General features: G+C 35.8%; 1 protein-coding gene across 4 annotated transcripts in view; it reads right to left on the bottom strand.

Annotated features, from left to right (window-relative positions):
- Positions 1-14532, bottom strand: part of BABAM2 (BRISC and BRCA1 A complex member 2) — a gene marked incomplete at its 5' end in the record, with an annotated part of 170467 nt that overhangs the window by 149178 nt on the left and 6757 nt on the right. The gene's annotated exons all lie outside the window — the stretch shown is intronic.

Raw genomic sequence — 14532 nt, 5'->3', positions numbered from 1 at the left:
TTGCATAACAAAGAACCACAAATCTCAGCTGCAAAAGAAGAAACATCAACACAAATTGTTTCAGGAACGGTCCCTGGAGTTCTCACCACTGTGGGCTGATGGGCATATAGCAGGTCCCAGTAGCAAAAATACTGGAAGCCCTTAGCAGTTCATCGCTTTCAGTATCTAGGGATTCTGATAACCCAGAAGTCTTCTTGCCAACCTTATATAATTGAGAACTGTTTATAGCTCCAGCACAAGAGCTAAGTTTGTTGCAAGCCACTTAAAGCTCAAAGCTAAACTGGCCAACTCTAGACAAAAACAGTGAAAAGAAGGCACACAAAGGTAAAATAAGTTGCCTAAGCTCATATATCAGATCACTGGTAAAGCTCACATACAAACCACTGACAATATAATGAAACAAAAGACATGTTTATGGGGACTCATACAAAGCAAAAAGATGGGTAGGCCAGAAAGTAAAAAAATTCTGATCCTACCTTACCAGAAACAACACAGTAACTCTCTTACCACAGAAGAGGCATCAGGGCAAGTGGCGCAATGTTAATTCTCACTACCATACTCAACAAGCTTCAGAAAACCATTTTTCTCAGACACTGGCTCTATGGTCTTTTTTCTCATTACACTTGCATGTTAAGGAAACCACATGCACTGGTTTTATTCAGTGAGCTACATTTACTATTTAATCAAATTTGTGCCCACATCTAGCTTTATCAAAAAGAAGCAGCCACAGAACTACAGATCAATTAACTTCAAATGAAGTTTCCACAAAAATACTAGAAAACATAAGCAAACCACTTATATGCACCTAGATTCTAACACAGTAGCAATTAACAGCCTACATAGATTCAACAAGAATACACTACATTCTTCCAGTATCATCACAGAAATTAGATAACTGGCCTTGCCAATCAAAGGGAAGCAACAGATGCCCTATCTTCACTTCAGAAAGGTTTCTGCGATGTCTTGTGAGCACACCATGCAAAACAATCTACAGAAACATAATTTAGATAGAAATACTATCAGATGTGTGCAGTGCTGACTAGAAAGCAAGTTTCAAAAAAGATTAGTTCACATCTTGCTTTATCCAGGAAGAATGCATGGACTGGGTTTTCTTCTGGTAGAATACTACTTCGCATTTCACTGAAAGACTCATGATGGATGTTATTAAATGATGTTTATTAAACCTGCCAATGATGCCAACACAAAAGGGAATGCAGCATGCTGAATCACAGAACCAGAGCTGAAAAATGTTTTAATGATCTGTATTACGACTTTTTTAGTTACATCCAGGTAGGGCTTAGCAAGAACAGTAAGCATCACCACCCTCACTGAGAATAAAAATAAAAATCATTTTGAGAAACAAGAAAATACGATTTTTTAGTAGGTGAGAACAGCAAAAAAGGAGTACCCATGGTAGGGTGTTTTAATAGCTGTCGATGAACTTAACAGCTATAGATATGATTATCTACTTTCAAGTAATTTCTAAGGCATATATTACATAAGGCCAATTCTACGAAGCACAGAAAAAAAAGCAACACACAAAAAATCCTATGCAAGTTCCAAAATATCTCCACAGCATCAGTTAATATTCAATGGAAGTTTCTGTCAAAGTATCACAGGTCACAGTCTCAGGCACATTTCTCAAATACCATGAAAATAACACTGTTGCTAGCTATTCAACAGACACAAAAATTTCTGATCCTGCATATACTCTACAATCTTTTCTTTTAGTAGAATGGGCAATTTGGAAATACTTAGGGAAAGCATAAATACTCTTTAACATGAAAAATAAAAGGCTGATCTAATGGTAAATGTCCCTAAAAGCAATACTAAGTACTTTTCCTAAATTATTATACTTCACTAGAGATGTTTTTAATCTTACTGGTCTAGAAGTGATGGAAAGTGACAGTATTCCCAATCAGTTTTTTGTGGGTCTTTTTGCCAAATTACTCTGGCTAGGCTGCACAAGAGCTTTCAATAACTTCAATAGGCTAAGCAACTGAGCAAAAATCTTTCATATGTCCATTTGAAAGGAGGCAGTTACTCCGTAGTATAAACAGTAAAAGACCAAACTCCTAAGGCAAATCAAACTTTGGTATACTTAGCAGTCTATGCGCATCCTTATTTCAATGGAAAGCCACAGATAATGCCCTGGCTATGGACATCATCTCCTGCTTGAGTTTCCTTAACATACAGAACCTCCCATAATTACAAACGGGCCCAACCCAGAAGCTTGGCCTCTATCTTCTCTAAAACGTAACATTTTCCATTTGCTGATCCTTTTACTTAACATGGTCCACACAAAAGTCACACTAAAATGTAACGACTCGTATCAAGGTCTTTTAAAGATTATTTGTTGTCCTACCTTCACAGAGAATTGTCAGAACAGTAATACCCAGTGTTGAAAGTTAATTTCTGAAGCTGACTCTAGCTCCTGATAAATGGATCTGCACCTCTTTATTCATGGAGAAATATTACACTGGTTTGCGTATCTTCATATAAATAGTCAATATTTTACGTAAGAAAGCCAGGGAAGCAAGAATTAATGCTCTGACACTCGGAGCAGTGGTACGAATTAGTCTACATAAGATGATTAATGCTATACCACAAGATGTCCCACAATGGTTTCCCTACTAAAACATCAAAGAATCATCAACTTCATGAGTTTCTGGGACAAAGGAATATCCTTGAATGTATCACTTAAATTCATGCTGCCCTATTTAAATGAGCTGCACTGAGACCTACAGTTGGAATCTGGCATATGGAATTGAGTATGCAAGAAACCATAGCTGAATATGAACTCTTCTCTTTCTCAGCAGATTTTAGCTAAGTTCCTTGAGCAAATACAGCAGATTAAACTTCAGATACATTTCAGCCGTATGAAATATGTATTCCAAGTAGGAGACAAGTAGAACATTCCTTTGTTGAGTGTTTGATGTATCTTACAGTTGGGATTGCGTGTGACTTGTTGGAAAAAAGTTTCCTTCACAGTAAATAAACCACACAAACTAAACCAGTTATTATTCAATGAAAAAGTCATGGTCAGCAACAGATACTTAGTTATAAGTGTTCAGATTCTTTACCAGCCACAACAGGAAACAGGAAATGTTATCGAAGAGAAAAAGTGAGGAAAAAACCCAACAACAAAAAAATCCCAAAACCTACAAAACCCACAACAGGCAAGTCACTTAGTTTTGCTGCTTGGAATAATGCATTAGCTTCTAAGTATAGGTATAGTAGATGGTATTTTTCTGTAAAATTAATCCTCCTTCCCAGAGTATTCTAAAACCCTCTAGAAAGGCAGTTCTAGTGAGCTTAACATCAAGGTTTTCTCTTTACCAATGTATTTGGAAATTACTATTCTGTTGAATTCACTCTTCTTCTGTTTTGTTTAGACTAAAAAATAAATATCCCTTTCCTTCTAAGCCACTTTGATATTTTATAGGACTGAAGCCATGATGATAAGGAGGGCTGTGATAGCCCTAGATTTCAACACTGTTTTCCTACCAACTAGTCTTCTACAACTATCACTTGAAAGTATTCCCAGGACAAGCAGTTTTAAATTATTTGGGCTCTGGTAAGATCTTATCCAAAAATAAGTTCTGTGCCAGTTGAAGAGGCCACAATGAAACAAGAGCTCAAGCATTTACCACCTTAATCCTTAAAGTCAAGAGATGAGGGTTATTCTATCCAAAGAATTTTAAAATGAAACTCAAAACCACCAACATTCCCTCCAACCTCACCTGTTTATATCCCAAAATTCCAGTCTAAGGCTCATTTTTTTATACCACTCCTAAAAATCTACTGCTTAGAACCATCTAAATCCATAGCAAACATTCAGAAATGCCAACAGAAGTACAATAGCTCTACTGAAAAATATACAGTGTCCTTTTTATTTCTTTTCTAATCTGTGGTAAAGGTGTATGCCCCAACATTCCTGTCATATTTATTTGATGACTATCAAAATTCTTTATTAAAAGTAGTATGGAATGCATTTAGTCATTCTTCCTTCTTAGATCATATAGAAGCTTTATCACCTTATACTATCTGAAGACAAATCATCAGTGAATTTTACTGTAGAAGAGCAAAGAAAAATTAAACTAAGAATTTTAGCCTCTATAATTTCAGGAACTTAATATTAAGACTGCCTAACCTTAATAGCCAAAGATGCAAAAGCTTCTTTAATCTCATGATGCCTAGGTTGCCACACAGTGTTCTTGAGGATTAGTACTTTTTGGATAACAACTGGTTTTTGTGCATCACACTGTCAATGTAAAAGCCAAGAAAGCTCCGCACAGCATTAGAGACACCCTGACGGAGAACACTGCTAAAAAACAACACACACACAAATAAAAAGGGCAACACAACAAAGTAAGTTGTGATCACTGGTTGTATTCCCAAGCCTTCCCAGCTCTTACACCTAGTATATGTTTCTAATTGGTCCTATATATGTCATATAAAGATACTGTCAGGGAAAAAGGAGTCAAGTTCCTTTTCATAATACGAGACACTACAAACATCAGTATTATTTTAAAAATTATGAGACACGATTCAGTCAGGGGGTTAGAGGCTGAAGGTTTGGTCAGCAAGCATTAAATATAATTCAGAGGCAAAGACAGGTAAATCCCCTGTTACTAATAAGAGGTAGAAAACTCAAAACTCCATCCAAAAACTCATATTGTGGCATTTGCTAAGAAAACCACCTTAACTTAAACTCAAGTAGAACAGCCTTTGTCGATGCCTTTAGACTCTTCTTTCCTCCCATTTTTTAGATAGAAATATGCTCCAGCATTCCTTGGAGACACAGTATTTAATCCCATTTAATTAAGAATTAATTGCAGAACTCACAACAGATGGGTAAGTCATCTACAGAGGCATTAAGAATAATTGAAGTGCACGGAGCAGGACAAGAGTGGAAAACAGGCCAGCGGGTAACAGTTCTTTTGCAAGGATTAGGAAACAGAAAAGTGGTGAAAACAACATTTTAGAGAGCTGACACTGATGGTGAAAACCTGTATCATACTGCAGCTCCTTGCAACAGTGCACAAAGCTTTACAGGCTCCCAGAGGCCTGCAAATACACAAGAAGAGTACTGTACTGAGCAGCTGCTGCTGAAAACTGACAGATCCAACCAAAATTCTGTCAATCAGGCAAAATTTGAAATGGGAGAGATAGTCTAGTCAACCAGTTTTGATCTTCAGTTCCCCTTCATTATACAGACATATGTATTACACACAAGTGAGAGGGACTTGGACTTGAAAGATAAAGATACACACTACTGCTTTTGGGAAATAAAAATCCAGTTAGTGATTACTACTTACACACATACTTTAATTAAAATATTAACATCTGAAAGCCAATTGATGATTATCCCGAAGAACTTTCCAACAGATAAACCTGCTGTTTTCATAAAACTCATTTGGACCCTAGCTGGTTTCTTCAAACTCAGTATAAAATTAAACTGCAATATCAAAAGTAGTCTTTGTAATATGGATGATGATGATGAAGTTTTTGAATCCTCTTAGTATAGATGATATGCCATAGTTGCAACATTTCAATCTATAGTTATTGTAGAACGGTATTTATGGTATTTACATAATATATATTGTAATACAACAAAAATAATACATAAAGTGGTATTATATAGTATAAATTCCAAGGTGTCTCTAGATACATCAACCATATTCCCAACAGCACCTTCATGTACTGTAAGTGCTGATTTGCCTTTAGGTACATATTTATGTTTTCTTGTAGGAAGTTCATCATACTAATTGGAACTTTAGGAAAGGAGTGGGATGCTAGGCAGAACACATATGCTAGGAAAACGATCCCTGCACCCATAGACAGAGATTTCCATCTTGTAAAAATTGAAGTTCAAATAATTATTTAAAATTAATTCAGCTACCAGTAACCTGCTTTCACTAGAAACAAGATACAAGAGCATCTAATGACTACTGTCATTAGTAAAATAAATATAGCAGCTGTATTTTAAAAGAAAATGTAGATTTACTTAATACGAATGAGTTTTCCAAAGCAGATGTTGCAGGTGGGGAAAGCTGCCCCAATCTTGTAGCAGGTGTCCTGCAATCTCACAAACTATGTCTGCTTCTGCTGGAGGCAGACATTCAGCCCAGCCTCTGAGGAAAACAGAGGAAAAATACATACATGTATTTTGAAATAATTTCAGAGAACATCTACATTAAACGAAAGTACATACAAGCCCCACATGACTGAATTTCTTTTTAGCATCACAAACTCTTTGCTCATTTAGCCTAGGAAGGCTGCTTTTAGAACTGCTCTTTTCCAGTCACCACAGCAGGACAGGTTGGAAAGGGCCACCAAAAAAAGGAACATGAAGACAGAGCTGCAAACCAGCACCACATCCTACATACTTACTAGTGTACTTGAAAGAAAATCTCTGAAGAACAGACTACCTCAGAAGTTTCCATTTGTAAAACTCCTACAGTTTGGGGTGGGAGCTCATTATTATTGGGTCTCAAAGAGCTAGTTATGATACAAATTAAGAAAAATCATTAATTGAAAAAGGAAAGTTTTCAACAAAACATGCTTTACAAATACGCTTTAGAAAACATCTTTTATAATCGAACAGATTACCTTTGTAAGTAAGATCTTTTATACTCTGGTAACTGCCTGTAAGTTCTCTTTAAAAACTACACATGCTGCACATACTCCCCAGAAGAATAAAACAGACAGAAAAGGTAAATTTTAATGAAGGAGTGACTGAAAAAAATAACAGAAACACGACAACTGCAATGGGGTAACACTCATAATGCACACTCCAGTAGACTATGCTTTGTTTTGATAAATGAACTAGTGAATTCACATTATCATAAACTACCATTCCATCACACATTCAGCAAGGAAAAGGCACTACTTCATTGTATGTAAGACCAGCTGCACCCCAAATCCTTGGAACTCCTAAGTAAAGTTTTCAAGAAGAGTATGAGGGAGTGGCAGATGCATCCTTTGGATTTACTTCTTCTCCTTCCCCTTCCATCGAAGTCCTGTTTGATATTTTCACAATTGCCATTTGATTATGTATTACTTTGTAACAAGTTAGAAACTAATAATCTCTCATATTCTACCTCTACTGTTCACTAATTTTAATTCGATTTCTAAAGAAAAAAAAAAATCAAACAAGGAGCAATTTTACTTGTAGATTACTCTAAAAGAGCCATTCTTCGCCAAGTATGAAATTACAGTCTACCACCTGGAATTTCAGAACCTTTTGGTGTTCACAAAGAGCATATTCATACAGAAAGTCACAAAAGCTAACCTATTATAAACATAAGCTCTAAAGTCATTTAGCATTGCTCCAATACTGCCTGTAGTAGCCACAAAGACCCCCCCAACTTGTTTTCCTAGTAATTTATTTCACACCATAGAACCATTTAGTTTATTGGAAAATGAAATTAATTGGTATCAGGAGAAAAACATAAAGACTAAAAGCATAGTCCATGTTTATATATTTTCCCCCTTTAACTAACTAAACAATATTAGGAGGGGTCCAGTGATTCCATGTCTTTTCACAGTTTCCTTTAATGTTCTTTTCTAATGGCAGATTTTTAGAGCTTTCTGGTTAAGGATTTCTAATTATTTGATTTCCTAATCTTATAAACTCTCAGAGGAAGTTTATGTTAATATGACCACGAATTCAGTTCTTTGGATATGAAAGTTAGACCAAACAAGGATCACCACATTTTGATCATCACTCCATAGCTTTCAGTTGCACATACATGCGTAAGGGTAACTTCAAATTGTATACATTCATATAAAATACTACAGAACAGGAGGCACAGGAGAAAGCCTATCAAAAGATGCCAGCCAAGTAAAAATATGAGTAGTTCTCCTATTTCTAGCATTATTTTAGATGAATTACAACATTAAAGATATGGAATAGACTAAAAAGACAGGAAAATCCTAATCATATATAAAAATACAACAGATCACCCTGTGGAACCACACCCGCAGAACACAAGCCCCATTTAGCTGCATGTTACATTTTCCCCAGGAATTCTGGCTCAAGAACCTCTCACCTCTCCTTGTCTTTGCCTGACTTCTCATTCTTACATTCCCACTGTTCACAGCCACCTCAACTGTGCTAACGCTATTTATTGGCCATACCATAAATCAGAAAAGTAGCCATCACCCTTCCCATGGTCACATCTAACTATAACTAAAGAAAGCAGTTCCATGTACCCTCTTCTTGGTGACAGTCAAAAAATACTCTTCTCCCCTGCAAATGCTTGTTCTTGCCCTCACAATCCAGTTTACTGTTTTCTCCTAGCACCACAGTAGAAGCTAGCCCTGGCTCATCTCTCAGCAGCCTCACAGGACAAGTAGGGCCTCCTGCAAGGACAAGACTACTTATGAGCAGAGTCACCTTTTGATCCCAGAGAAAAGAGAGCCCAGTTTACCCAGAGCTCTTCTAAGTTTTGAGTCTCCAACCTACTGCAAATGCCTTGACCTGTCTTTTTGCTACTTCCAACCCCTCATCTATACCCTCAAGTTCTCCTCCCTCCTGCATCAATCTAATAAAACTGAATTTTGCCCATGTGAAACAGGTTCAAACTAAAACATTAAAAGTCACATGGAAGATATAATACCACTTGAAATCTCCAAGGCAATTATTCCTTTTAAGTGTCTTCACCATCTGCAAATGGTTTGCAGTTGGCCTGAAATCATACCACTTTTACAGAGTTTAAGTTAAGTCTTATGACTAAGATTTATGGCAGCCTGAAGAGCAGAACAGATAGTCAACTATCTGTTAGTTCAAAAAAAACTTATCATTACAGGATAATTCTTAACAAAGAGCACGAAACATTGCATTATTCACCCCCAACAAAAACAAAAAAAAATCCATGGCTCAAGTGTACAACAAATGGTAAATCAACTTTTACTCAAGAGGTTGAAACCAACATTCTAGAGGAAGATGATGTAGAAAAGAGAAAGAAAAAATGTAAAGTGGGAAACAATTTGAAAGGTCACTGGTAACCCTAACTACAAACAAGAACAATTCAAACAAGTTTTTCTATTGAATAAAGAACTGACCATGCAAAAGAGAGCAACTCTGTCATATTTTTGGTTTAAAAATATTATTTCAGTGATGTATAGGAATCCGAGGTGTGGGGTTTTTTTTAGGAAAATATCATTTTAGAGGGTTTTATATTTGGCTTTTTTGGCCTCTTCTCCATAACGGAATTCTGCAATTTCCTTTAACTCAAATTCATTGGGATTCTTTTATCTTACAATAATAAAAATACACAGTCCTAGTGGTCTAATTTTGTTCTTTCAGCCATATACCACAGATTACAAAGAAAAGAACCCGTGGCCTACACTGTGGAGTAGTTTGCCTCAGACACAGCAATTATCTTCCCTCAGGAAAGACTAAATAAATATGTTTCCTTTTATAAACTTCCACTTTTCTGTGGATTACTTAGGAGGTTTACCTTTACCTCAAGGACTGAATTCAGTATCTTCAATAAGAACATCAATTTCAAAAGCAAATGGAACGGTTCAGTTATACATACAGCTCTAAGCATTCTTTTCAGATGCTCACTTCCAGGTAGATAACAGTTGCTTCATGGTATGTCTACATTGTGCTGTGTAGTGCCAAAACAATACCTAAGCTAAGCATCTCAAGAAACAGATTAAAACTCTCAGGTATAGCATTGCATTGGTGTGGTTATTCTGTTTCCAGTTGGATTTCAGATATTAAACCCATACTGCAAATTCAGTGCTGGACAGAGGCTACCCACAGTCAGAAGAATTAATTTCTCCATTAGTCAGAAGAGCACCATGACTGATGGTTCAAGAGATCCCAAAGCATTTATAAGGGTGCATTTAAAAGGGCAGCAATAGAGAGGTGCCAACCTACGTAACAACAAAAGAGTCTTACGACAATGAAACATCCCTTTGAAATTTTTTATGCAGGCTTACATAGGTATCAATACATTATACGAAGAGGCCTGTTTTTGATTTCCCACACCGTTAGAGAATGGATGTGTAGTTAGAAAATAGATTACAGATTCTGTTTTCAAAAATTAAAGGTTTGCTTCCTTTATGATCACTGACTCATGGAAATATTTTACAGAAGTATTCCCATCGGTTTCTGTTGGCTACAATATAAACATGGCAGAATCAGATCTTCAACACTGTTGCATACTGGTCTGTCAAGATTGACCCTCTAATCATTTCCTATGCTTTTTCAAGCCCTTAAACTGATCACACAATGCCTGCAACAAACAGGCTAAAACAAAAATCGTAATAATTTGTTTCAGCTTCATTACAAGTATACATTAGCTATTTAATGTTGTGCCATGTATGTGTATATGCATACGAGAGAGGCATACATAAAGTATAATTCCATACATAAGGCAGAAAATTTACCAGCCAGCTATCTGGGAATATGTTCTTCCATACTCAGCAGAAGAACAAAAAATTAAAAGCCAGTTATTCTCAGCTTCTGGTGAAATGTAATACGTATCCAAAATGCATGGTATGCTAGAAATCCATCCAGCTTACATTAAACAAATGCTGCATCTCTCTGATGCAAGGGTTTGGAAAAGGAGGAGAAATTGGACCAGGTACGCAATTATTAGATTTTTAATTATCTTTACAACAAAAAAATAGTCTTAGATTTTTTTTCTCCTGCAGCGATGCACAATGCAAATAAGACAGACATCTGTTACAATGGCAGAACATCCTGCACAAGGACCTAAAATACATCAACGTAGGCTCTGGCTTTCAAGAAGTGTTCAATGAGTTACCACGGTACAGATAGCCAAAACATACATTTAAATCCCTTCCTAAGGTACATCTTTCCAACTGCATTTGGCACATATATTAGTACTACATCATGCGAAGCTCTGTCTAAACAAATCAGAAAAGATACAGTTGACATCTGCATCAAATAGTTTCTTTTCATTTTTAATAAAGCATAAAACCCATAGACATTACACTCAGCTTTTTTCAAGGTCAGAAAAAAGGAAGTCACTCACTGTCCCAGTCTAAAAATACCAACAAAGACATACTGTGCAGTATTTAAATTGAACAACTCTTAGGAAAACATAGGTAGTCTTTCAAACTACAGCCCAAGTTACTGTAATTATCTAATACTATATCTATATATCTAATATAGATATATAAAATATACCTAATACTATTTTACTTTTTAAAAGCCTTTCTTTACTCATAGCACTTGAAATTGACAAACACTCTTTCTTCCTGAACAACTTCAAGGACCTTGTTTAAAAACAGTGTAAAAAAAATAATTACCAAACTGTGGAGAGTATTTACAAAACTATTAACAAATGTACACATTACACTTAGATCTTTATCAGACAGACATTTAGCCTTTGTTTTTTCAACATTCAGAAACAAACGCAGGAGAGCATGATCGTGGAGACAGTTGTCTTTTTAGACCAGCACAGGAAAACTTGTTTGAAGTTCCAAGTGCTGCTACATAGTGACAACTCTCTTGCACTGCATCAGCGCTTCAGCCTGTTAAATTTTGCTTGAGTGACAACAACAACCTACTATTAACAAGATTCTTTGTAGTGAAGAAATACATTTATCATCCGAAGCTGGAACGAAACTACCTACTCCATGCATAAGTAATAGTTTATGGCTTACCCAATACAGAAGTAATGGACTTATAAGACCATACCTCTCCTAAAAACTGCCACATCCTTTCAAGTATAGATTTTACTTAGAACATAAATTATTTTTTAAATCAGCTGTTCATAGTAATTGCGTTCAGGAGTCAGACTTGTTAACCATCATACATAAACAACTTGCAGGTTAAATCCCCTACCTACCGATATAAATGGGAATGACGGAATGTGAACTTTCCTCAAGTAACTTAAGTAGAATGTTTCAATTTGAAGTAATCAAAAGCAAAAGATCAAGCAAAAGCCTTAAATAACCACTACAGTATTGTAATAGTATTTCATAGTTAAATTTTATTACATGAAATATGCACACAGAATCCATACTTACTTTAAAAGGGGAAATGCCCAAAAGAAAGGGAAATACCAAAGCATATTGCAGTCTACTTGATAACGCAAAAAAGTAAATCATCTCTGCTCACTAGGAAGCAGGGCAATAAAGTTATAAATAACTTATTACAGCTTGATTGTAAATTTGTATATTACAATCTACTCCAGATAGTACCACATTCTTCTGACCACTCTTCAGATAGGTTTCTTTCAGGAACACAACTAATTGTAAACACAGCTCAGTAACAAGCAAAGAGACAGAAATCAATACAGAATCAGACAGGTGCAAAGAACAAAATACCAACATGGTTTACTACAAACCAGTTATACAAAAATTCCACAATTAATCTCCTCATAAATATGGAATAACTATAACCAAACAAGTATGAAATCTAAAATTTTGTTATGAGTGGATATCTAAAAAAAAGAAATCTTAATATATGCAGCTTTAAATCACTGTATTCATTTTGAAATTCTGGATGGTGCAACACATCAAAGTAATTTAAAGAAGAAAAATAAAGTTTGTTGAGTAAGAATAGGCTTGCAGCATAATTTGAGGCTCAGGCATGGACCCTGATGAACAGCTGTAGGGAATAAAAAGTTCTCAAAGGCAACGACCACTACAAATATGTTTTTCACTATTGTAACACATCATAGGAAAAGCAGCAGACTCTTAGAAGAACTGGATTTTACATTATACAGTATTTAAACACCCTTCACATAGGAAAACATCCTCTATTTCTAAATCTACCTAATAATCACTTTTCCCGAGTCAACATCTTTCCCATGATTATATGTATGAATGCTAAGAAAAATGCCTTAGCCACAATTCAGTTGGTTATGAGTAGATTTTACTATCTAATTAAGATAGGTCATTATTTCAAAGAGACACCACTGGAGATTAACTGAATGATACAATATACGGCAATGACTCAATTGGCAGGAGTATTTTCTTTCTGTCTAAAACAAGGCAATATCCTATGCAAGAGTTAAAATGCTTTGATCCACTCTGTCATCTCAAATAACGTCTCTTATTAATGCAACATAGATGTCTGCCAGCGTTTTCTTATCACCAGAATCAACACTGCTAAAGGTGCTATATTTCACATGAGACCTAACACTAAGGTTCTATTTTTGTTCACCGTGGAGCCCTTTTTACAAGAAAGAAGATAATAGCTCTGCAGACTGGCCACCTAACTTCTGATCATTTCTATTGAAGGGATTCCTTCTTTCCTATCATGCCACATTGCTGAGCTCAGTTTAGGGGGCACTCGTATTTCCTTACTCTGCATCAGCAGTGGCCATATAACTCCTATAAATAGGACTTGATCCTGAAGGTCCTACTCATAGATGTAAATGTATGTATGTGTCTGATGAGACCGGTACTGTCTAATAAGTTTGTAAAACACACAGACATTATGGAACTGTAACATATTATTATGAAACATTTACATACTCAAAGACTGCAAAACAATAGGATTTCCTTACTATGACATATTTCCCTCCCACACTTGCAAGCAGAGCAAATTAACGTATCATCATACTTCATACTTGTAATCTAACATCAGCTCTTTAATAGAGTTCAGAAAACACAATAAAACTAAGTAGTCAATCAGCAATAAGTTAGAATAAGCGCAAAATAAGCAACTTGCTAAGACCATCTGACATCCGGATTGACTTTTCAAATAATTAAAGGCTTAATATGCATGCCATTTTGAAGTAAGAATTGACTGACATGACAGGCTATAAACCTGGAACTTGATCTTGCACTGGTGAAATAGAAGGGAAAATCTTTCCCCTTTTGAGTTGAAAATGTCAAATCTAAGACTCTGAATGGACAAGGCCTCGGTGATATTACTGTATTCAGTATGTTACTCTTAATCCCTGTTAACCACAGCTTCAGTTTCTAAAACCTAAGAAATGAGAATGGATGGATCTTCAGCTGTACATTTTTTGCTATACATTGTAAAGCCCTGGTTCATCAGCAGAGTAACTACAGTAACGCCTAAATTTCCATCAAACTAACAGCATGGTACATGACAGGGGAGCAGCCATGCAGCTCCTCCCCTTGATCCCCAGGCTTCCAGATGCTTCTGTTTTCAAAGTTTATAGCTACTGAGATGATTACCTTAAGTATTTTAACAGCTTAGAGGTTATAGTAAAATTGTATTTATTTTATTCTTAAAAGTCTTCTGCACAACACACCAGTTAAAGCATAAAATATTTGCATGTTCTGTAATAGTCAAGCTAAACAATAGAAGAGATGTATTTACAGCCCCTTTCATGTAAATGTACAATCACTATTCAAAAACAAAGTTTCTGGACTAACAGTACTTATAAACGGTCATATTCATTTGAGATAAAGAACTGCTTTTTATTTAAGTTCAAATGTTCAATCTAGTATACCTTCCTCACCTTCCTGTTCCACATTTTAAGTTTAAAGCCTGATTCTGCCCCGTTTAAACTGAAGGGAGATTTGTAATTAGCGTTCTGAACCTCATTCTCCATTCCT

Source organism: Falco punctatus (genome assembly GCF_963210335.1).
Source record: "Falco punctatus genome assembly, chromosome: 12".
Taxonomy (NCBI): domain Eukaryota; kingdom Metazoa; phylum Chordata; class Aves; order Falconiformes; family Falconidae; genus Falco; species Falco punctatus.
Note: the sequence above shows the minus strand (reverse complement) of the source record. Positions and strands in the feature narration are given on the sequence as shown.